The sequence below is a fragment of the Heloderma suspectum genome, chromosome W (genome assembly GCF_057233095.1).
Source record: "Heloderma suspectum isolate Gila_16-S chromosome W, 16-S_ref, whole genome shotgun sequence".
Taxonomy (NCBI): Eukaryota; Metazoa; Chordata; class Lepidosauria; order Squamata; family Helodermatidae; genus Heloderma; species Heloderma suspectum.
In genome coordinates this window covers 57105630-57130773 of record NC_139475.1, presented here as the reverse complement: position 1 = coordinate 57130773, position 25144 = coordinate 57105630, and the positions used below count along the sequence as shown (strand labels likewise).

General features: G+C 47.8%; 1 long non-coding RNA gene and 1 pseudogene across 1 annotated transcript in view; one reads left to right on the top strand and one right to left on the bottom strand.

The window, feature by feature from the left end:
* LOC146334047 (uncharacterized) overlaps positions 1-25144 on the top strand; it is a 74214-nt gene that overhangs the window by 37940 nt on the left and 11130 nt on the right. The gene's annotated exons all lie outside the window — the stretch shown is intronic.
* Positions 797-23643, bottom strand: LOC146334048 (uncharacterized; annotated as a pseudogene).

Sequence of the window (25144 nt, the reverse complement as noted above, 5' to 3'; positions counted from 1 at the left end):
TTCAAGACGAGGCTGGACAGCCACCTGTCAGGGATGCTCTGACTTGGATTCCTGCATTGAGCAGGGGGTTGGACTCGATGGCCTTGTAGGCCCCTTCCAACCCTACTATTCTATTATTCTATGACTCCCGGTAGATAACAGCCACTCCCACTCCCCAATCCCCAGCCCTCGGCTGCTGTGCATACGAAAACCCAGCTGGGCACATGGCCGCCAGAGTTGGAGCAGCGGCCTCAGCCAGCCAGGTCTCTGTAATGCATGCCAGGTCCGCACCCTCATCCCGGATCATGTCATGGATGAGGGATGTTTTCTGGGTAACAGACCTAGCATTGCAGAGCAGCAGACGAAGGCCAGAAGGTGGAGTCACTCCTCCCCCAGCCATCCTTTGGCTCTGGGCAGGCCCAGAAGAGGGGACAGGTATTACACATCTTTCCCTATTTCCCCATGGCCTGCCCCTCGTGCTCCGCCAGCACCTGCCGCCCAGCCTCTGTATAGTTTGGCCCCCAACACTCCCCCCACTGCCTCCATCAGGTGGACACATGCTCCCGCCTATCGGGTGGGCTACCCAACCCTAAAAACACAACAACGCTCCCCCCAAAACCCACCCCCCACCAACAATTAAAAATCAAAACAATGCATCCCCTTTACAGATCCTGGCTCTTCCAGGCCACCTCAGCCAGCCAGCTTATATGGTCCCTGCAGGAGGAACAGGTGGCGACAGTCAGCAGCAGCTGGCTCAGTTCCTGCGGGCCTGCAGGACCTGGTTCCTTTGAAGGACTGAAGGACGGCAGCGTTATGGTCAGTCACTGTCGTCGTCTATTTTGTGGATTTGTCCGGTCTCCCAAAGCTGATCAAGGACACCCCTATGGCAAATCACTTTGGTGGAGTTCACAACCTGCAAACAAATCTGTGGTTTGATCAGATAGTTGTTGCATCGGAAGAACGGCCCCTGTTCCTGTTACAAAAAATGCAGCTTTGTTATCGCTTCTCATCTGAAATCACACATACACCTTGATCTCAGTAATAGCAACTAAGGGCCCAATCCTATGCATGTTTAGACAGAAAAAAGTCCTACAACTCCCAGCATTCTCCAGCCAGCTATGCTATGCTGGCTGGAGAATGCTGGGAGTTGTAGGACTGTTTTCTGTCTAAACATGCATAGGTGGCTGCCTCCGAACTTGGAAGCAACCACCTATCCAATGCAGGGCGGACGGAGCACAGAGGGGATCTTCTCCTCTCTGCTCCGGCCACCCTGCATTACCGGCTAGATGGCCAATTTTGGTTGTCTAACTGGAGCGGTTTGGAGTGGGGGTGGTGGCCGGAAGATGCATAGGAAGCATCATAACGATGCTTCCACTGTTTCCACCCCTGGGAACACCCCCTTTCCTCCTCCTCTGCGCTGTTCTTCTGAATGCGGAGCCCGGGATGATCTGCACCGCCTACTAGGCAGCGGGGAGGCAGTTTTCTGGGAACTGACCTCGGAGCATGGGCTATGATGTTGGTTCCCAAAAACTGAAAAATCTTATGGCCATCTAGCCGCTGTCTAGCGGCCATAGGATTGCACCCTAAGAGTCTTGTGGTACATAATAAATTTGTTAGTCTTTACAATCCACAGTTGGGCACTACCTCTATTAGGATCAACCAAGGGACCACAAGACTCTTTGTTCCTTTTGCAGCAAGAGACTAACTTGGCTAACTCTCTGGAACTTGATCTGGTGGTACTTTGTGACGGAGCAATGGGTCCTCCCTTAAAGTCCTTGTGGAGAAGGGAGACTCATGTGTATGCTGGAGTCCCTTACAAAGAATTATGGGATTGGGGCGACATGGTTTCCTCAACCCACCAAAACCGAAACAAACAGTGGCTTCCTCTTTATATCATTTATATTACTGGTCCCCAACCTTTTGGGGTTGTGCGTGCCTTTGGAATTTTGAGGGGGCATTGTGGGTGCACTCACAAGATGGTTGCCTTGGGGAGGGGACTTGCCAATTCACAAAATGGCTGCCACGGTGGGCATGGCTGGTAACAAAACACTCACTTCCCAGAAAGTAACTTGCCCAAGAATCTAAGTGCAAGGCAGAGGTGGAGTCTGAACTCCAAAACGCAAAACCACTCTTTTGAACCCAAATAAAGATGGCACTGGAGAGCAGCCGTTTGCTTTGCAGCATGTCAGCCTCCCAGTTAAAAAGAAACTTTTTAAATTAAAGTCTTTATTTATTAAATTTATTTTATTTATTAAATTTATTAATTGCCCATCTGGCTGGTCACCCAGCCACTCTGGGTGATGTACAACATATAATAAAACAGTTTAAAACAATAAAATTCTACAATTAAAACATTTTCTATGAAACCCTAACCCACCCCAAATGCCTGCCTGAACAACCACGTTTTTAATGCACGGCGGAAGCTCATTAAAGAGGGAGCATGACGGAGTTCCTTAGGGAGGGAGTTCCACAGAGTGGGGGCCACCACAGAAAAGGCCCTCTCCCTTGTCCCCACCAGTCTAGCTGTCCTGGCTGATGGGACGGAGAGAAGGCCATCCGAGGCTGATCTTGTTAAGCAGCCTGTCTGGTGTTGCTGGAGGCGCTCCTTAAGATAGGCTGGGCCAGAACCATATAGGGTTTTAAAGGTCAAAACCAACACCTTGAATTTGGCCCGGAAAACAACTGGTAGCCAGTGCAGCTCCTTCAGCACTGGAATGATGTGATCTCATCGGCGGCTGCCTTTAATCAGGCAAGCCGCTGCGTTCTGCACCAGCTGCAGCTTCCGAACCGTCTTCAAGGGTAACCCCATGTAAAGCGCATTGCAGTAGTCTAAACGAGAGGAGACCAGGGCATGTACTACCGATGGGAGCAGATGGTCGGGAAGGAAGGGGCACAGCCGCCGTACCAGATGGAGTTGGTACAGCACTGTCCGGCTCACAGCTGAAGTCTTAAGAAACAAAATAAAAATCAGGAGGGGCAGAGGGAGCCTGGCTGATGCCAAGAGAGGTGTCTGCAGGCAACCTGTTGGAGACCCCAGAATTAAATGTTCCACTCTGCTTTTTGAGGAAACCCATCCACTGAACATTCTTATCAGTGTGCAAGTCCAGGTGAGCCAGCATCCTCTTCTGGTGGATCCTGATGCCCCAGAACAAAGGTGGCAAGACCCCCAGATGGTAAATGACAAACAGTCCAAGAAATGGAATGGGATTTTGAGTAAAACTAAACGTGGGCCCAATTTTGTTTTGTTCAAAACCAGATTTTGAACTTTTTTTGAATTCTGCTATTTTGAAAAGTCAACCTTGAGGGAGCAATTTTACTACTTCTAAGAACTGCTGGTATCTTTTAAGCCAGGAGTGGGCAGACTTCAGGTTTGCCACATGCAATTTTTTTTTGACCAGAACCTCAAGTTCCCCCACCTGGGGCATGATGCAAAAGACACACACTTTCTGAATGCAACCAATGAGGCAGCAAGGTGTGGAACCTTGGCTGGATCATGTCTTCCAATCTTAATACCCTCCAATGGCCATGCTGGTGGGGATTATGGGAGTTGTAGTCCAACACATCTGAGGGTCACCAGGTTTAGGGAAGGATACTTTGGGATGCATTTTATAGCAATATGAACCACTCAGAGAGCTTTGGCTAATGGGGCAGTATAGAAATGTAATAAATAAATAAACAGAAACTTTACAAATTCCATCCCACAAAGATTCCCCCACCCTTGCAGTGCAATCCTATGCATGTTTGCTCCCAAGTAAGTCTCACTGAGTTCTATAGGAATTACTCCCAAGTAAGGGTACAAGGGACTGCAGACTTAAATCCATTAAAACTGAGAAAGTTTATTGTTGTTATAGGATTGCTATCTGATGCCTGGGGGGAGGGGGGCTTTTGTGATGGCTTTGCCTTAATGCAGTCTTCCTCGGCCTGGACTACAACTCCCATTATCTCTGACCATTGGCCATGCTGGCTGGGGCTGAGGGAAGTTACAGTCCCACAGATCTGGAGGGCACCAGATACTGGGTCTTGACAGAGGAATGTGACTGGATCAGCTTGCTGCTTTCTTGCTGAGAGAGATACAGAGACTTCTCTGGGGGTGACACGTCTGCCCACTCTCCCCACACCAAACTGGTATTGTGTAAGCGCAACCTGTGCACGAAAAGAACAATACACATTCTGGGCAGTGGAGGCTGGTGGCTCTGATGTCAGTGGGGTGGTGAATCCATTCTGGGTTTCAGTCAGAACATTAAAGGAGCTATCCAAGGTGTGGAGCTATCTAAGCTGTGGAGCGTCACTCTGGGTTTAAGTCAGAACCAGTCAGAACTCTTTCTTCCCATCCTTTGTGAGGTGCAACCATTAGCCAAAGCTCTCTGGGTGGTTCATATTGCTATAAAATGTATCCCAAAGATCAGTCCATCTTCCAGGAAGTATAGCCCGTGGTCCCAGAATCCAAATCTCTCGCGCCAGCACCACCTTCATAGCCAGTCATTCACCCGGAGTATTTCCCTTTCCCTTTCCATCCCGCTTCTAACTACTGGAAGGATGGATGAGAAAACTATCTGGGCCCCAAAGTTCTTGAGTGTCCTTCCCAGAGCTTCAAAGTCTGTCGTGATTTCTTGGTAGCTCCGCTTGGCGGTATCATTTGTTCCCACATGAATGAAAAAAAGGAATACCAATCAGTGGGCTTTATGAGTGTAGGCGACCCTTCCATCACGTCTCTAATCTGTCCTTCTGGGAGACAGCATACCTGGAGTGTCCATGGGTCTTTCACGGCTGTAATGGACATCCAGCTTTGCCCAACGAGACTCCATTTGAAGTTATCAGCCATAATAAGATTAAAGCAAGGATGCAAAGCAAGGACACTTATTGAAGGCTTAGCTTCATGCAAAGGTATACGCTTGTTAGAGAAGTCTCCTCCTAGTGGCTGAAGTTGTTATCGCAGGCTTCAACCTCACGGACAAATTTTAAATAAATGAAAATGAATGTGGTTTTAAAACAAAATAATCCTGAGGTGCACATTCCAAGGGTCCCCTTAGTATGCATGCCAGGTTTCCGGTGTTTTGGTTTCTTGGTCCTATGGCCCAGACAGACAAACTTCCTGTTTTATTATTATAGATATACTATGGGCATGTACTATGGACAGCCTTTTCCTGCAGCCTGTGTCCCATACACTTAGAATCTAGGAGCAGGACTTCCTTTAAAGACAGGGGGCAGGGATCCTTAGTATGGCGCTTCTTTTTGCAGAAATTAAATTATTATTATATATATATATATTATTATTAGTTATTGTTACATTTCTATCTTCCTTTTTTCCTCTTGCAAGGAACCCAAGGTGGTTTACATAGTCCTCTTTCTCTCCATTTAAACTCACAACGACCCTGCAAGGTAGGTTAGGCTGCGAGTAATGACTGGCCCAAAGTCACCCAGTGAGCTTCCGGGCCAAGTGGGGACTAGATTCCAGATCTCCCAAGTCCAAGTCTAACACTCAAACCACTGTACCACATGGGCTGTTCAAAACAAAACATTTTCCCAAGGTGGCTCACAGTAAACCAAACCTCAGACAAAGAATAATGCATTAATAAGATCAATATCAAAAATGTTAAAACTAAGCTTTTAAAAGCTTAAAAACTAAAGGTGGAATCCTATGCATGTTTAGACAAAGAAAAGTCCTACAACTCCCAGCATTCCCCAGCCAGCATGGCTGACTCGGGCATGTTGGGAATTGTAGGCCTGTTTTCTGTCTAAACATGCATAGGGTTGTGCCCACAAAGGCTATAAGTGCAACATAAAACAGAAAAAGCAAGAAAAAAATGCACAAGCAACAATATCACACTATCAAAAAACAAACAAAAAAGAGCAGCCCATCTTCTTTATCAAAGGTGGATTTAAATTTTTTAAAATTCTTTGGGGCCCAAGTAAAAGAAAATAGGGAGAGAGCCAAACTCATTTATTGAGGGAGGGCATTCCAGAGATATAGATCCAGCACTGAAAAGGCCCTGTCTCACGTTCCTGCCAGCCTGATTGTACTTAACTGCTGTCTTGGGTAGCATCCATTCCTGACAAAATACTCCCCCAATTAATACATTAAAAGCCAGTAACTTATGGTGGTCTCCATGCCACTGCTAAGCCATGTGCCGGCACCCAGCTCCCTTTTACTGCTCCTCTTACCTGAGCTTTGTGATGACAACCAAGAGCTTGGGACTGTCTCAGGGACCAGCCTGGCTCTCCTCTGCTGCTCCTGAAGCTCCAGCTCCCTTTGCAAAGCATCCTGGATCTCCTGATCAATCAGTGCCAAGGTCCGGGGCCTCCGTGACTTCAGAGTGTACAGCTCCTCCTGGGGAGATGCCCACTCAGGCCTCTGTTCTTGCCTTTGGGTGTTGGACGGTCCCTGGTTGTCAGAAACAGAGAACCAGAGCTTCCGAAGTGGAACAGCAAAATGTTCCTTCTGTAGCACAAATTCTTCTCCTGGAACTTTCAATCCCTGGGTGTCAGAAAGTCTCAGACTAGGAGAATTCATCTGCCAGTCAGAAGTGGTGGAGTTTGGACTTAAGAAGGAGGATTCATTCCCTAGTTTTCTTTTGCCAGCTTCTGGAATGGAAGAAGGCCGGGACACCTGAGAGCTCCAGTTCATGTTCTGCTTAGCGATTCTTTCTCCATCATGTGTGTCTGTGCCAAAGTTGTGACGGGCTGATATGGATTCACCATTCAGGAGCTCCTGTAGCTCTGGGGTTTGCACAGAGTTTCTTGGGTTTCCTCCTCCCTCTTGAAGACTTTCTGGCGATCTGCCAGCTGCTGACAATCCCCCCTGTTGTACATTCCAAGCAGCCTCCCTTCCCTTTTGGAGGTTCTCCTCATGCTTTGTTTCCTGCTCAATCACCCTCTGGACATAAGAGAATACATGCAGCTTCACCTTCCCTTTCCTGGAGGAAGTTGGAGAAGAGACAGGGGACAAGAGGAGAGGCTTGGCTCGGATCTAGGAGTAGTAGTAGTGGGAGACTCCTTGCTGCGTGGGATCGAGACCCAAGTATGTCGTGAAGACCCGTGGACTCGTCAGGTATGTTGTCTCCCAGGAGGATGGATTAGAGACGTGACTGAAAGGTTGCCTGCATTCATAAAGCCCACTGACAGGTATCCCTTCCTTCTCATCCATGTGGGAACAAAAGATACTGCCAAGCGGAGCTACAAAGAAATCACATCAGACTTTGACGCTTTGGGAAGGAAACTCAAGAACTTTGGGGCCCAGATAGTTTTCTCATCCATCCTTCCAGTAGTTAGAAGAGGGATAGAAAGGGAAAGAAAAATACTGCGGATGAATGACTGGCTACGAAGGTGGTGCCGGCGTGAGAGATTTGGATTCTGGGACCACGGGCTGTACTTCTTGGAAGATGGGCTGTTGGCAAGGGTGGAGCTCACAAACGTTGCACCTCACAAAGGCTGGGAATAATGTGTTTGGCCACAGCATGAAGAACTTCATCAGGAGGGCTTTAAACTGAATCCTTCGGGGAAGGGAGATGTAAAGTTGGGGGTAACAATGGACCACAGTGGAGAGAACAGCTCTAATAGCGCCCAATAATAGTCTTCACAAACATGTAGGAAGAAAGCCAGACCATGAAGCGCATGGTCTTCGATGCCTATATACTAATGCCCAGAGTATGGGAAACAAGCAGAACGAACTTGAACCCTTAATACAGGAGGGAAATTATGACTTGATAGGTGTAACTGAGACTTGGTGGGATGACTCTCATGACTGGAATGCAGCAATTGAAGGATATCACTCGTTCAAAAAGAACAGGAGGAATAGAAAGGGAGGTGGAGTTGCACTATATGTGAAAAATACATATATCTGCACAGAAATACAGGAGGATGAGCTTGGTAGCCCCGTCGAAAGCATCTGGATTAAAATAAATGGGGCAAAGAATAAAAGGAACCTGGTGGTCGGAGTCTACTACCGGCCACCCAATCAAGAAGACGAGGGTGAAACTTTTGAAAAGCAAATAGCCAATGTTTCAAGGAAGCATGATGTAGTAGTACTGGGGGACTTCCATTTCCCTGATATTTGTTGGGAGACAAATTCTGCAAAACATGGCCCCTCCAGTAAATTCCTAACTTGTGTGGCGAATAACTTCCTCCTACAGAAAGTAGAGGAAAGAACTAGAGGACTGGCTATCCTAGACTTGATCCTAACCAACAAAGATGACTTAGTGGAGAAAGTAGCAGTTACAGGAACTCTGGGGGAAAGTGACCATGTTATACAGTACTTGAATTCTTGGTTCTAAGGGAAGCAAAAGCCGAGTGTAGTCAAACACATCCCCTGGATTTTAGGAAAGCTGATTTTAAAAAACTCAGAACAATGAGCAGTAAGGTTTCATGGCAAGCGACGCTAACGAGAAAAGGAGTCCAAGACGGGTGGGAGTTTTTAAAAAAGGAAATTTTCAAGGGACAATTAAAAACCATTCCAACAAGAAGAAAAGGTGGAAGACAACAGAAGAAGCCCATGTGGCTTCACAAAAAGCTTAGGGATGACCTGAAAACAAAAAAGGACACGTATAGGAAGTGGAAAGAAGGCCAAGCAACAAAGGAAGAGTACAGGCAGGTCGCACAGAATTGCAGGGATGGCGTCAGGAAGGCTAAAGCTGAGAACGAGCTGAGGTTAGCAAGGGAGGCTAAAAATAACAGGAAGGCTTCCTTCAGCTACGTGCATAGTAAAAGACAGAGGGAAGAAATGGTGGTTCAGCTATTAAATAAGGATGGCAAAATGATCACAGATGACCAAGGCAGAGGTGCTCAATTCCTACTTTGGCTCAGTCTTCTCCCAAAAGAGGGTCTATGAACCCACTGGCAAAGGCGAAGTACAGGCTGAAGGGGTAGGATTGCAGCGTGAGATGGACAGGCATATGGTCAAGGCACACAGAATTACTTTGAATGAGTTCAAATCTCCAGGACCAGATGAACTGCATCCTAGAGTAAGAAAGGAACTGGCAGAAGAACTCTCAGAACCGCTGTCTATTCTCTTTGAGAAATCATGGAGGACGGGGGAAGTGCCAGACGACTGGAGGAGGGTGAATGTTGTCCCTATCTTCCAAAAGGGTCAAAAGGAGGAACCTGGGAACTACAGACCAGTCAATCTGACATCAATCCCTGGGAAAATTCCGGAGCAGATGATCAAGCAATCCATCTGGAAGCACCTTGAAAACAGTGCAGTGATTACTCGAAGCCAACACAGATTTGTCAAGAACAAATCCTGCCAGATGAATCTGATCTCATTTTTGGATCAAGTCACCCCCCTTGTGGACTGTGGGAATGCTGTGGGAAAGCTTCAGCAAAGCTTTCGACAAAGGCCTCATGATATCCTGATGAGCAAACTAGTTCAAAGTGGGCTAGATGAAACAACAATCCGGTGGATCCACAGTTGGCTACAGAATCGGACTCAAAGAGTGCTTATCAATGGGATCTTCTCGAACTGGGGAGAGGGCATGAGCGGGGTACCGCAGTGCTCAGTCCTGGGCCCAGTGCTCTTCCATATTGTTATTAATGACTTGGAGGAGGAGGTGCAGGGAATGCTGATCAAATTTGCAGATGACACAAAATTGGGTGGGATAGATAATCCTTTGGAAGACAGAAACAAAATTCAAAGTGATCTTGATAGACTGGAGTGCTGGGCAGAAAACAACAGAATGACATTGAATAGGGATCAATGCCAAGTTCTGCGCCTAGGAAAATGAAACCAAATGCACAGTTACAAGATGGGGGTGTCAGGAGCGCCCTAGCTGCCTCTTACGGTCTACTCAAATAGCCAACTCAAGACACAGACAAAAGGATTCTTTTCAAGGCTTTAATCCTTTTACAACTTAATGACTCTTTCAGATGCTAATCACCAGCGACTAAGCAAGGAACAGCATTGGGGAAAAATAGCAGAGTAGCCTATGCTCCAGGTTAGGCAGTTGGTCCCCGTTTGAAGGAGAATCACGGGAAGACCCTGAACTCATGGGCTAGGGAGAAATCCTTCCTCTTTCCCTTGGGTCCTCAGGATGCAACCGTTGCTTGCACACCAAATGAGCGCTATGCCTCCTTTCCGCGCCCTCCATCTGTCGTCGCTCCCTGCGTCGGCGTTGAGCGTCCAGCAAGCTCCCCTCCAGCACTCTCTCGCTGCCAGGGTCAATATCTATCCCAGGAATGCTGGCAGAAGGAATCTCTGCCAGCTGCTGTGCCTGTGAGAGATGAGCAAGCTCCTCTCCCACGGATTGCTGTTCCTCCTCAGAATCAGAACTACTCTGGGGTTCTATGGGCTCAGTTTCCACCCTGCCAGGGGGATACATGGCTCAACAACACTACAAGCGAGAACCATCTTGAAATTGTTGTCAATCACAAGCTGAATATGAGCCAACAATGGGATGTGGCTGCAAAAAAGGCAAATGCTCTTTTGGGCTGCATTCATAGAAGCATCGCTTCCAAATCCCGTGAGGTACTAGTCCCCCTCTACTCAGCACTGGTTAGGCCTCATCTTGAGTACTGTGTCCAGTTCTGGGTGCCACACTTTAAGAAGGATGCAGACAAACTGGAGAGGGTTCAGAGGAGGGCAACAAAGATGATCAGGGGACTGGAAACAAAGCCCTGTGAAGAGAGACTGAAAGAACTGGGCATGTTTAGCCTTGAGAAGAGGAGACTGAGGGGAGATAGGATGGCGCTCTTAAAGTCCTTGAAAGGTTGTCACAGAGAGGAAGGCCAGGATCTCTTCTCGATCATCCCAGAGTGCAGGACACGGAATAATGGGCCCAAGTGACAGAAAGCCAGATTCCAGCTGAACATCAGGAAAAACCTCCTGAGTGTTAGAGCAATATGACAATGAAACCAATGACCTAGGGAGGTGGTGGGCTCTCCCACACTGGAGGCATTCAAGACGAGGCTAGACAGCCATCTGTCAGGGATGCACTGACCTGGATTCCTGCATTGAGGAGGGGGTTGGACTCGATGGCCTGGTAGGCCCCTTCCAACCCTACTGTGCTATGATTCCACCATTTCATCTCCGCTATGCACTCGTCGGATCCCCTGCTCTTTCCAAAAGTCCTGCTCCCTCTCCATGGACAATCGGATTTCCTGCTCAGTTGGTGTCTCATCACTGGCCCCCAGTTCTCTGGCTGGATCGTGGCCACCAGCCACCAAATCCAGAGGATCTCCAGACATTGTCATGGATTCCTTTCCATCACTAGGCACATTGTTTATGTCATGGGGTGTTTCCCCCAAGTTGGAAGCCAGATTTTCTGCAGAGGATTTGGGACCCCTTGCAACTTGACCATAAGAAGTAGCTCCTCTTCTTTGGGGGATGAGAAACTCTGCCTTCCCATTAGATCCGGCCAGGCCTCTCTGGCTATAGCCACTAGAACTGCCACCTTCCTGCTTCAGAATCACTGGGCTCCAACATTCGTCTCTCCCATAAGCCTCCTTTGTCACCTGTGACCCCCTTTGAGATGCAGCTCGTTTCCTGGGTCCCCTGGCTGGTGCTCTGGGCAGAAAACAACAGAATGACATTTAATAGGGATCAATGCCAAGTTCTGCACCTAGGAAAAAGAAACCAAATGCACAGTTACAAGATGGGCGATACGTGGCTCAACCACACTACAAGTGAAAACGATCTTGGAATTGTTGTCGATCACAAGCTGAATATGAGCCAACAATGGGATGTGGCTGCAAAGAAGGCAAATGATCTTTTGGGCTGCATTAATAGAAGCATAGCTTCCAAATCCTGGGAGGTACTAGTTCCCCTCTACTCAGCACTGGTTATTTTATTTTATTTATTCATTCATTCATTCATTCTATTCCATTCCAATACCGCCCAATAGCCGAAGCTCTCTGGGCGGTTTACAAAAATTAAAACCAAACAACACACAATAAAACAATTTAAAATATATAGAACATTAAAACCACAATATAACAATACAACCACAATAAAACCTAGCAGCAGTGCAGGAGTTTAAAATACAAATTTTTAAAACAGCAAAGCTAAAAGTTTAGAAAGTTAAAATGCTAAAATGCCTGGGAAAATAAAAAGGTCTTCACCTGGTGCCGAAAGGAATACAATGTAGGTGCCAGGCGAACCTCACTAGGGTGCTCATTCCAGAGCCGGGGTGCCACAGCAGAAAAAGCCCTCCTCCTAGTAGCCACCCGCCTCGCTTCCTTTGGCAGGGGCTCACGGAGAAGGGCCGCTGATGATGATCTTAAGGTCCGGGCAGGCACATATGGGAGGAGGCCATCCTTCAGAGAACCTGGCCCCAAGCCGTTAAGGGCTTTGAATGTTAACACCAGCACTTTGAATCGGGCCTGGAAATGGACTGGCAGCCAGTGCAGCTGAAATAGTGCTGGTGTAATATGAGCTTGCAGGCCAGTCCCTGTTAACAATCTTGCTGCCCTATTTTAGGCCTGGTTAGGCCTCATCTGGAGTACTGTGTCCAGTTCTGGGCACCACACTTGAAGAAGGATGCAGACAAGCTGGAGAGGGTTCAGAGGAGGGCAACGAGGATGATCAGGGGACTGGAAACAAAGCCCTGTGAAGAGAGACTGAAAGAACTGGGCATGTTTAGCCTTGAGAAGAGAAGGCTGAGGGGAGATAGGATGGCGCTCTTCACGGACTTGAAAGGTTGTCCCAGAGAGGAAGGCCAGGATCTCTTCTCAGTCATCCCAGAGGCAGGTCACGGAATAATGGGCTCAAGTTCCAGGAAGCCAGATTCCAGCTGAACATCAGGAAAAACTTCCTGACTGTCAGAGCAATACGACAATGGAACCAATTCCCCAGGGAGGCGGTGGGCTCTCCCACCCTGGAGGCCTTCAAGACGAGGCTGGACAGCCACCTGTCAGGGATGCTCTGTCTTGGATTCCTGCCTTGAGCAGGGGGTTGGACTCAATGGCCTTGTAGGCCCCTTCCAACCCTACTATGATTCTATGCTACAAGCCCTGCCAATGGGGAGCCCTACCTGGGAGAAACTGTGGAAGTTTTCTCCTCCCCCTGGAGAAATTCGGTGAAACGGTCTCCCAAATTTCTCTGCCCAGAAAAAAGGAGAATTTTGAGAGGCTCTGTGCACAGCACTACTATATATCTACATAGTAATTATATGTATCAATTTAGTAATTATTTCCACGTTTGCATCAATATATATCAATGCAAATATTATGCAAATCTGTGTCCTCTTGGCACCTCATTTTGGGTGATGGATCTCCCCCTTTTTTGAAGATTTTTAAGTGGGTAACCTCAACCAGTTTGAGCAGCCAGGCCTTGCAAGGACCTAGTCCTCACTGTGGAAGTCAAACTGTGTGTGGACTGTACCACTTCATCCAGATCAAAATTTGTGTCATATAAAAGATTCCCAGCACACAGAAAACTGAGTACACCAAGGAGAAAGCTATACTAGATCCCAGAGAATTATGATATTCAGTCAAGGTATCCCCTGGTTGCCCTCTGAAGTAGTGCAGTCTAGACATGATGCTAGTTCTCAGTGAGAACTAGGCAAAGTTCTCAGTCAAGGAATCTACTTAATTTATTTCCTCCCTAGAGATGTAAAATTTCCAGAAATTTTGAGGCCATGGAAAAAAAGGTTTTTTCCCAGGGTTGGGGGGTTTTTTGGCGGGGGGGGGGGATTGAAAATTTAAAGTCACTTTGTTGCTTTAACACAGCCTTCCCCAATCTGGTGCCCTCCAGATATTTTGGACTTCAGCTCCCATCAGCCTCAGGCAGCATGGCCAATGGTCAGGAATGCTGGGTACTGTTGTCCAAAACATCCGGAGGGTGCCAGTTTGGGGAGGGCTGCTTTAGGAACATAAAACAGCCTTTCTGTTCCTAAAGTTAGTTTATGTATGACTTAGTTTGCTCATAAAATGATCATTATATTTTAAAACTTTTATAAGTAAACTCAGTTAATTTGTAGTTATTTTCTAAATAGATTAGAACTGCATTAAATGACTGCTACAGCATCAGAAACCCAGGACTCTTTAGAAAAAAACGCAGGCTGTCAAGCATGCACATTTACTGTGAAGATTGCGCAATGGGGACTTTATTCACATGTTGGGAAATTGAGCATAATTGTCTATCAGTAAAATATACTTTAGATCAATAATTTTTATAAGGAATGAAAGAACTAACTATGCCGGGACTCATACAGAGAGGATTAAAAAATATTTTTCCCCACAGCTTCATTATTCCCAGACATTTTACATCTCTAGTTTTTCTGTAAAAGAGTTCTTATTACATAGTTTTTAGAAATCATTTTAGGGGGAGTAAAGGCTGGGTAACAATATATAAATACTTTGTCTTAAATTCTAAAAGAAAATATTTCAAAATCCAAAGCTGTTCAATTTTTCAGGAAAAAACAGAAACGGTCCTCGGGAAAAAACGGGGAAAAAAGGTTCTTTTCTGAATTTTTCTGGTTTTTTACTGGGCCTTCACATCTCTATTCCTACCATTTAAATATGCATTTATTTTATTAATTATTAACATTTATATACTGCCTTATCTGAGAAAAAGCCATTACGGTGGTGCACAACAATTGAAAACAATAAAAATTTGCAACAAAAAAACCAAGAACATTAAAAACATCCAGGGAGCAATCTTATGGTCCCTGGGTGAGCTTCCCAGGGGCCATAGGATTGTTTGGAGTCCCGCTTCCAAGGTTGGAGACAGTGCTCCGACTTTGGAAGGGGGAGATGGAGATCCAGCCCCACTCTGCCCTCTCACAGCTGGCGCGAAGAGAACTGTGCCGGCTGCCCTCTAGGGTCAGAAAATTGACCTCAGAAAGGGGGAAAGGGGTGTTCCCATGTGTGGGGAGGAGACTGGAAAGGCCAGGATATGAGTTCTCATGCGCCTCCTCCAGAGTCCCTCCCCCTCCTCTGAAGCACCCTCGCTAGATGGGCTGAAAAGCCCATCTAGTGAAATCCACAGGGAGACGAAGATCACCTCCACCGCTGCTCCTGACCTGCAGTGGATAGAATCATGTAATAGTAGGGTTGCAAGGGGCCAACAAAGCTAACGAGTCCAACCCTCTGCTCAATGCAGGAATCCAAGCCAGAGCATCCCTGACAAGTGGCTGTCCAGCTTTACCCTGAATGCCTCCAATGTGGGAGAGCCCACCACCTCCCGAGGGAATTGGTGCCATTGTTGTATTGCTCTAACAGTCAGGAGGTTTGTCCTGATTTTCAGCCAGAATCTGGCTTCCTGTAACTTGAGCCCATGATTCCGTGTCCTGCACTCTGGGATGATGGAGAAGAGATCCTGGCCTTCCTCTCTGCGACAACCTTTCAAGGACTTTAAGAGAGCTATCATGTCTCCCCTCAGTCTTCTCTTCTCAAGGCTAAACATGCCCAGTTCTTTCAGCCTCTCCTCATAGGGCTTTGTTTCCACTCCCCTGATCATCTTTGTTGCCCTCTTCTGAACCCTCTCCAGCTTGTCGGCATCCCTCTTAAAGTGTGGTGCCCAGAACTGGACACAGTACTCCAGATGAGGCCTAACCAGTGCTGAGTAGAGGGGAACTAGTACTTCCCGGGATTTGGAAGCTATGCTTCTATGAATGCAGCCCAAAAGAGCATTTGCCTTTTTTGCAGCCACATCACATTGTTGGCTCACATTCAGCTTGTGATCAACAACAATTCCAAGATCCTTCTCGCTTGTCGTGTGGTTGAGCCACGTATCCCCCATCTTGTAACTGTGCATTTGGTCTCTTTTTCCTAGGTGCAGAACTTAGCATTTCTCCCTATTCAATGTCATTCTGTTGTTTTCTGCCCAGCGCTCCAGTCTATCAAGATCACTTTGAATTTTGTTTCTGTCTTTCAAAGTATTAGCTACCCTGCCCAATGTTGTGTCATCTGCAAATTTGATCAGCATTCCCTGCACCTCCTCCTCCAAGTCATTAATAAAAATGTGGAAGAGCACTGGGCCCAGGACTGAGCCCTGCAGTAGCCCGCTTGTTCCCTCTCCCCAGTTTGAGAAGATCCCATTGATAAACACTCCTTGAGTCCGATTCTGTAGCCAACTGTGGATCCACTGGATCGTTGTTTCATCTAGCCCACTTTGAGCTAGTTTGCTCATCAGGATATCATGGGGCACTTTGTCGAAAGCTTTGCTGAAGTCGCGGTATATTATGTCCACAGCATTCCCACAGTCCACAAGGGAGGTGACTTGATCCAAAAATGAGATCAGATTCGTCTGACAGGATTTGTTCTTGACAAATCCATGTTGGCTTCACGTAATCACTGCATTGTTTTCAAGGTGCTTACAGATGGATTGCTTTATCATCTGCTCCAGAATTTTCCTAGGGATCTGACTGGTCTGTAGTTCCCAGGTTCCTCCTTTTTACCCTTTTTGAACAAAGGAACAACATTAGCCCACCTCCAGTCATCTGGCACTTCACCCATCCTGCATGATTGCTCGAAGAGAATAGACAGCACAGCGGTTCTGAGAGTTCTTCTGCCAGTTCCTCTATTACTCTAGGATGCAGTTCATCTGGCCCTGGAGATTTGAACTCGTTCAAAGTAATTCGGTGTTCCTTGACCATATGCCTATCGATCTCAAGCTGCAATCCTGCCTCTTCAGCCTGTACTTCGCCTTTTCCAGGGGGGTCATAGACCCTCTTTTGGGAGAAGACTGAGCCAAAGTAGGAATTGAGCACTTCTGCCTTTTCTTTGTCATCTGTGATCATTTTGCCATCCTTGTTTAATAGCTGAACCACCATTTCTTTCCTCTGTCTTTTACTATGCACATAGCTGAAGGAAGCCTTTTTGTTGCTTTTAGCTCCTTCCCTCGCTAACCTCAGCTCTTTTTCAGCTTTAGCCTTCCTGACACCATCCCTGCAATTCTGTGTTACCTGCCTGTACTCTTCCTTTGTTCCTTGGCCTTCCTTCCACTTCCTATATGTGTCCTTTTTTGTTTTCAGGTCATCCCTAAGCTTTTTGTGAAGCCACATTGGCTTCTTCTGTTGTCTTCCACCTTTTCTTCTTGTTGGAATCATTTGTAATTGTGCCTTGAGAATTTCCTTTTTTAAAAGCTCCCACCCATCTTGGACTCCTTTTCTCGTTAGAGTTGTTTGCCATGGGACCTTCCTGATCATTGTTCTGAGTTAATTAAAATCAGCTTTCCTAAAATCCTAAGTTCCTAAAAGTACGTGTTTGGCTACACTCGTCTTTTGCTTCCCTTAGAACCAAGAACTCAAGTATAACATGGTCAATTTCCTCCAGAGTTCCTGTAACTGCTACTTTCTCCACTAAGTCATCTCTGTTGGTTAGAATCAAGTCAAGGATAGCCAATCCTCTAGTTCCTTCCTCTACTTTCTGTAGGGGGAAGTTATCCACCACACAAGTCAGGAATTTCCTGGAGGGGCCATGTTTTGCAGAATTTGTCTCCCAACAAATATCGGGGAAATGGAAGTCCCCCATTACTATTACATCATGCTTCCTTGAAACATTGGCAAGTTGCTTTTCAAAAGTTTCATCCTCGTCTTCTCCTTGATTGGGTGGCCGGTAGTAGACTCCGACCACCAGGTTCCTTTTATTCTTTGCTGCATTTATTTTTATCCAGATGCTCTCGATGGGGCTACCAAGCTCATCCTCCCGTATTTCTGTGCAGAGATATGTATTTTTCACATACAGTGCAACCCCTCCTCCCTTTCTGTTCCTCCTGTTCTTTTTGAACAAGTGATATCCTTCAATTGCTGTATTCTAGTCATGAGAGTCATCCCACCAAGTCATAATGTCCCTCCTGTATTGAGAGTTCAAGTTCGTTCTGTTTGTTTCCCATACTCTGGGCATTAGTATATAGACATCGAAGACGGTGTGCTTCATGGTCTGGCTTTCTTCCTACCTGTGTCTGAAGACTATTATTGTGCGGTATTAGGCGCTATTAGAGCTGTTCTCTCCGTTGTGGTGCATGAGCCTTCGTCCATTGTTACCCCCAACTTTACATCTCCCTTCCCCATAGCATTCAGTTTAAAGCCCTCCTGATGAAGTTCTTCATGCTGTGGCCAAACACATTCTTCCCAGACTTTGTGAGGTGCAAGCTGTCCCTTGCCAACAGCCCATCTTCCAGGAAGTATAGCCCACGGTCCCAGAATCCAAATCTCTTGCGCCAGCACCACCTTCGTAGCCAGTCATTCACCCTGAGTATTTTTCTTTCCCTTTCTATCCCCCTTCTAACTACTGCAAGGATGGATGAGAAAACTATCTGGGCCCCAAAGTTCTTGAGTGTCCTTCCCAAAGCTTCAAATTCTGACGTGATTTCTTTGTAGCTGTGCTTGGCGGTATCATTTGTTCCCACATGGATGAGAAGAAAGGGATACCTGTCAGTGGGCTTTATGAGTGCAGGCAACCTTTCAGTCACATGTCTAATGTGTCCTCCCGGGAGACAGCATACCTGGCGAGTCCACGGGTCTTCGCAACATACTTGGGTTTCGATCCCACGCAGCAAGGAGTCTCCCACTACTACCACTCTTCTCTTCTTCTTCTTGTAGGCCTGGGTTTCATTGCCTCTGTTTGACTGACCTTCAGCCTCTTGCTCACTTTCATGCAGGTTCCCCTGTGATTCTTCCTCTGCAGTCTCACCCTCAAGTACCTGGAAATGGTCCCCTAGCTCCACTGCCTCCACTGTTGCCAAGTGGCTTCTAGTTCTTCTGCTCCTGTCACCCGTTTCCAGGGAGTATCCTCTGCTCCATTTTTCCTCACCTCAGCATTTCCCACTTCTGCCTCAGCTTGCTGTTGCTCTTCAAGCTTCTGGTCTTCCTTTTGCTGCTGTAGTTCCCCCATTCTGTCCAAGAACTCTTCATGTTCTCTTATTCCCCGGAGGGTCGACAGTCGCCGCTCCAGTCCCCTTAATTTTTCTTCCAGCAGCGTGATCAACTTGCACTTGTTGCAGGTGTAGGCCATGTTGTTCTCAGGCAAGAGAACAAACATTGCACACACCTTGCAGGTCACCACCACTGGAGAGTCTTGTCCTTCCATTGCCTCTTTTCCCTTTTTGTGTCTAGCTTTGTGATTGTTCTAGACTAGCCTGTGCCTGCTCCTCTACTCACAGGAGGTTAAAGGCAGAGTCCCACTGGTGTGTGTGTTACAAGACAAGTAAATGAAAAAAAAGTTTGTTAAAAAAGAAAAAATGTTACGGGGCCTCCCCCTTGACCTCCCCTGCCAAACTCCCCTGGCCAACTCCTGTTTGCTCCCCCTGTCTGCTCGCTCTGTTCGCTCGCTCTCTGGGAGCTTGCTTGCATCTGTAGTCCCTGGACCAGCTGGAGCAGCTTGCTCTGCTCTGCTCAGCTGGGAGGTGGGATGATTGGATGCTTCCGAGTTTGGGAGCTCCTGATCACCGAGGGTGCCATCGATAGGTTTGCATCCTGAAACATTAAAAACAACCTATTTTAAAAGGTGAAATTGAAAAGGTGTGTCTTCATACCCTTTCTAAAGGCCAAGAGAGTAGGGGCCAATCGTAGTTCTTGAGGGAGTGCATTCCAGTTGGGAGAGACGCAGGAGAAAGCCCTTTCATGCGTGCCCGACAAATGGGCCTTTGCGGGTAGTGGTACCCTCAGAAGGGCCTCTCCTGCAGATCTTAATACCCTGGGAAGTTCATAGCGAGACAGATGGTCCTTTAGATAGCTAGATCCTAAGCCGTTTAGCGCTTTAAAGATTAAAAACAACACCTTTAATTGACCCCAGAAAGCAACTGGCAACCAGTGCAGGTCTTTCAGAACAGATGTGATATGGTCTGATACTGTTAGCAGCTGAGCTGCTGCATTTTGCACCAGTGGAAGCTTCTGTCACTCTTCAGGGGTAGCCCCATGTAGAACACATTGCAGTAGTCTAAATGTGAAAGAACCAAGGCATGGATGACTGTTGCCAAGCCAGACCGACTCAGGAAGGCCGCTGGCACACCAAGCATCACTGTGCGAACACGCTCCTTGCTGCCTGAAGATCCAAGGGCAGCACAAGATCAGAGACACTCCCAAGCGACAGACCTGATCTGTCATGGGGAGCGCAACCAGTGGAGGTTGGTGGCTCTGATGTCAGTAGGGCAGTGAATCCGTTCCGGGTTTCAGGCAGAACCAGTCAGAACTGAGCACAACCCCTTCCAAAACAGGTTGAATCCCAACCCCCATGTCAGGCCTTCTGCTGACCAAAAACCTGTCAGTCTTGTCTGGGTTTAACCTCCGCGCGTTCACCCTCATCCAGCCCATTAACAAACCCAGGCAGCGTTCAAGGGTTACAATGGCTTTTTTGGTGTTAGGTGGCAAAGCGCCAGTGGAGGCTGGTGGCTCCAATGTCAGTAGGGCTGTGAATCCGTTCCGACTGAAACCCAGATGGATTCTCCACCCCACTGACATTGGAGCCACCAGCCTCCACTGCAAAGAGCAATGGAGTTGGTTGTCATCAGCCACCCACTAACAAATGAAGATTTGCACATAGAAGATAAAACCATAAAGCCTAAATACAGCAGAGGTTTATATGGTGGCTGGGAATGATGGGAGTTGTAGTCCAACACATCTGGAGGGCACTAGGTTGGAGAAGATTGTCATAGAGATTTATAAAATTATGAATGAACTTGAGCTCATCCAGAGCAATTGATTGGCAGGAGACCCAAGACAGGCCAAAGAAAGGGCTTCTTCTCAAACCCATGGGACTCGCTCCCACAAGATGTGGTGGTGGCTTTAAAAGGAATGAGATACATTCCCAGAAGAGAAGTAGTCTCTCCCTTGCTATTACCAGCTCTTAGCCATAATAGCTAAGTCGAGCCACCAAGTTCAAGGATAGGCTACCTGGCTGCAGGAGGGGGCAACAAGGGAGTCGCCTTCATGTCAGCCTCATGGGGCTTCCCAGAAACATCTGGTTGGATGCTGAAATAGATGGAGCTTTTGCTCTGATCCTGCAAGGCCTTCCTTATGTCTGTTGTTATATGGAACCTCCCTATTCAGAGACAGTCCACCTCAGAATAGCAGTTGCTGGGAGGCAAAATCAGGAGGTGTCTGTTGCTGCTGTGCCCTGTTTGTGGGCTTCCCCGAAGCATCTGTTGCCCATGGTAGGAAACAGGATGCTTTTAAAGGAGGAAAAGGGATGCACCATTTCATCCCCCACCCCACCCCCACAAGCTGGAGGTAGAACAAGAGCTAAGGAATTTCTGCCCACGCCCATCTCCCCCAGGGCATTTCCACTTTGCCAAATTCTTTAAGGTGTACTCATTCCATCAGCAGTTTGCTCTCCTGTTTCCTTCTTGACACTTTGGCTGGCCCGGAACAAAGATAGACTTTTGTGACCTCCCAGCAGCTTATCTCACACAGAGAAGTCAAAAGTCCACCAGAAGTGGGCCATTGGGAGTGTGTGAATGCCAGCTGACTGTTTGCTTGCAGTTGGCATCACTGGCAGGTATGTCCCCCTCCCCCCTCAGACAGCAGTCCCAGGTTTGGAGAGCTCTGTTGGTGCCAGGGGGCACGGAGAATGTTTACCACCTCTGTCCCAGTCTGGAGAAAAGGACTGGACCACTTGGAATGCATCAGATATGTATCAGTGGCTTGCCAGGGCCTTCACAAACAAACAAACCCTCCCCTTTCTTCTCAGGATAACAGGAGGTCAACAAAACACCTGTATATTACTGGCTCAGTGGGTGATAAGAACCTGCCCTCCTGAACCAGGCTAAAGTGAGCCCAACTTCCCCCAATCTGTCCCCCTCCCTCTTTGTTGCAATACAACTCCCATTATCCCCAGCCAGCATGCCCTGCTGGGAATGATGGAAGCTGTAGCCAGACACATCTGGAGGTTGCTGAGGTCGGGAAGGCTGATGCAGCCTGACATCAAACAGTGGCCCACCAGGCAAGCCTGTTTTTTTGCCCCCAGCAACTGGGCTTAGGGGCTCCACCCCAGGTAATAGCTGTTGATGGATCATATCCTCCATTAAGCTACGTTCTCTCTCCCCCTTGTAGGTGTCCCCTGCATCTGAGATTTAGGGGTAGACTCCCTCTGAACCTGGAGGTTCCACTGAGCTAGCATAAGAACTATCAGGGAAGCCTTGCTGAATCAGCCTGGGGGAAATGCTTGCTTGCTTGCTTGCTTGCTTGCTTGCTTCTTTCTTTCTTTCTGCACACTGGCAGTTCTCTTATGCCACCCTGGCACACAAGTTTCCATGCATTTTCAAGCTTTCTCCTGGTGCCTTAAGCCTTAAGGACTAGCAACTTAAGTGCAAAAGGCTAAATAATTTAAACTGGATCATAAGAAATTGTTACAGTGCCAAATCTCCCAGCTGACAATCTATTCCAGGGAACACTTGGGAATGTAATTCTGGAATCTAGTGTCAGGTGTAAAATTTGGCCCTGAAAACTTTCCTTCCTTCCTGCTTAATATTGCACATGAACATACAATGTGAAATATTGTACGTCATGCTTAACTTTGGGAGACAAACACTGAGATGGACCCACCCTCAACAAATTATGCATATCTGACACCACACACTCACCAACCTACCCAGGCTCTGAGACACCCATTCCTCAACTTGCCCCAGGCTGGAACAGAAATGTATGTGTAGCGCAGGCCAGACTGAACCTGCTGCTCAGCCGCGGAGTTCACTCCTCTTCCGAGCCCAGAGCAAAGAGCATTTTTCAGCAACCTGAAGCCAGGGAGTCTCCCCCCGCCACCCACATGAGGCCTGTTAGGAAGCATCTGCTTCGGGAGGTATTTGTGAGCCATGTTGGCAGTTTTGAATTAGGTTGGGAAAGGGAAGGGCACAGACACTGTGAGTCTGCAGGCTGCGTCAACCTGGGTGTGTGTGTGTGTCTCCACCAGTGATTCACTCTGAGCTGGCTGCGTTTGGAGGTCATTAGGGATACATGACGCCGTGGCCATCCAGCAGCCGCCCCGGAGCTTATCAGGGAAAAAACGGATGTCCTGAGACGGCTTGAAGTCCGATTCTTTCCCACGAGTCGGGTTCTCCCCGGTACGGTTGCTGTGTGCCCCAGTGCCCGCATTGACCTCGGGTAGGCTAGCCCTGCCCAGGGGGGTGCCTTTCACCGTCGCCCCTGTCAAGGGGTGTGTCCTCCCCTTGTGCTGAACGAGGCTGGCCCTCTCAATGACCACAGAAATGACAGAGAAGCCCCTCAATTGACACGGCACAGCATGATCTCCAGGCTCCGATTCTCCTTTGTTTGGTTTATTGCCTTAGGAAGAAACAACTTCCACTCTTTGTTATAGAGATCCTGCAGGTTAAAATGGGGGCTGGTTTCCCATCCCTGTGTTCCCCCCTGCACAAAAACATGTCTGTCTACTCGGAAGTAACTCCCACTGCGCTCCATGAGGCTTGCTCCTGAAATGCAGGTGCATCTGGATCTTCAGGCGAAAGTGGGGGGGGAGAGCGGTGGGGGGAGCCTCTCTTATTGGTTGAGCTGCCCCTGCCAGTCAGATGACATTCACGCCAACCCCCACCAGGAAGTATGTTCCGTGAAGCAATTTTTACTGCTGCGGAGAACCTGCTCGTGGCGCCCTGCGTGGACCAAAGCGCAGCAAAGCTGATTCCTTTTTAAAAAATCCGGTACTCCTCCATTTCCTTCTCCTTCCGTTGTCGTGGAAACATGGCCTTGGTTGATGCCCCAGAACTTGTTTACCATCTTCCTCAGAGCCTGTGAAGAGTGCCTTTCCCGTCTGAGCCCTGTTCCCTTCTAGTGCTGTAGCAGCCATATCGGGGGTCAGACTAAGTAGCCTCATGCTTCATGTTCTTGCTGAGCTCTTGCTCTCTGAAATATATGTTTGTAAGCTGATGAGACACAGGAATTTCTTATCTTGTCAACAAAGGCTAAGGTCATAGAATTGTATATCTTGTTCTCTGCTGTTCTCTTCTGTTCTCTGCTTATCATGGCTACCCTATAACCCATTTCTTGTATTATAAACAATGGTGCTAAGAGAGGAAATGTTGAGGACTGCAACCCCACACAGGAGGGAGAGGAGGAGCCGTTTCCTATGTGTCACAGTATCTATAAAAACAATCTGCTGATGTAAATCGGGGCTTTTGGCTCTTTGGAAGTGATTCCAGCCTTAAGCCCGCGCGTTAAATAAAGAATCTCTTTTTCCTTCACTCCGTGGTCTCTCTGACTCTGAGTTCTGCAACATAAATGGTGCCGTGACTCGGATGTGGCAGGCTCTGAGACAGAGAGGTGGCAGTTGCCTGCTCTTAATCGCCGCACCGGGAGGGAGGGCTCGGCGCACGCCTCCCTTTCTTGGCGCCACCGACCTTTTTGTCGGGTGAACGGGAGAAGGCCTGCGCTGGGACCGCCCAAACAGCAGCGAGCGGCAAGAGAACCTTGGGAAGCGGAGGAAGGAACTTGAGCCCTGCCCATACTGCAGCTGCAATTGAGTTGAAACCCACATTGGAAGCCTTCAGGAGAAAGGCAAGTATATGGAGAAAAAAGAGGGCCCCGCCTTCGGGAGAAAGGCCACTGGGCAGAAAAAAAGAGGGCCCGCCTTATGAAGAAGGCCAGTGTTCGTATATGTATACAAAAGGTGACCCACCCGATTGGGGGTGGAGGGGGGACTTGATCACTCCCCCGAGCAGGCACTAATACTCAGCAAGGCGCTGAGGAAACTGCTTCGCTCTAGTGGAAAAGTGGGAAAGTGGGTGGCAGGGACATATGAATGAAGTGATGAAATTGATGATTGTGTGAGTGGCTACTGCGGTTTCTGTTGCATACCGTCAACCGTCCGGGTGCCCAGGCCAGGAGCAAAGTGCGTGGTGTGAAATTCCTCTTGTGCCGGTCAGTGAGAGCCCTTACTCACTGACCAATCCCCTTCCCTCTTTGTGTCCGTCTTCATCTTAGGAGGGAGGCTATGGGAGGTGGGGGAAGCAAGACTTGCACCCCCTTGAGATGTATGTTAAAAAAAAAGGAAAAATATTTTTTTAAAAAGGATTCAGAATAGAGAGAGGAAACAGCAAAAAGCTCAAGGTCGAGCTGAGAGAAAAAAAAAAGAACAAGATCTGAGGCTGTTAATTAGAGAAATGTTGCAGGACAGCCTGGCTTTTAACGAGGCGTGGGAGTGTGAGGCCGAAGAAGTAGCCGTTAGCCTGGCGCGCCGAGAGGGGGGGCAGGAGAATTGCCCACAACTTTCTGAGTTGTGCAACATCATCACCTCGCCTAATTGAGATGAAATCCCTAAGAAATGGAAACTGAAAATGAAGACCCAGAAG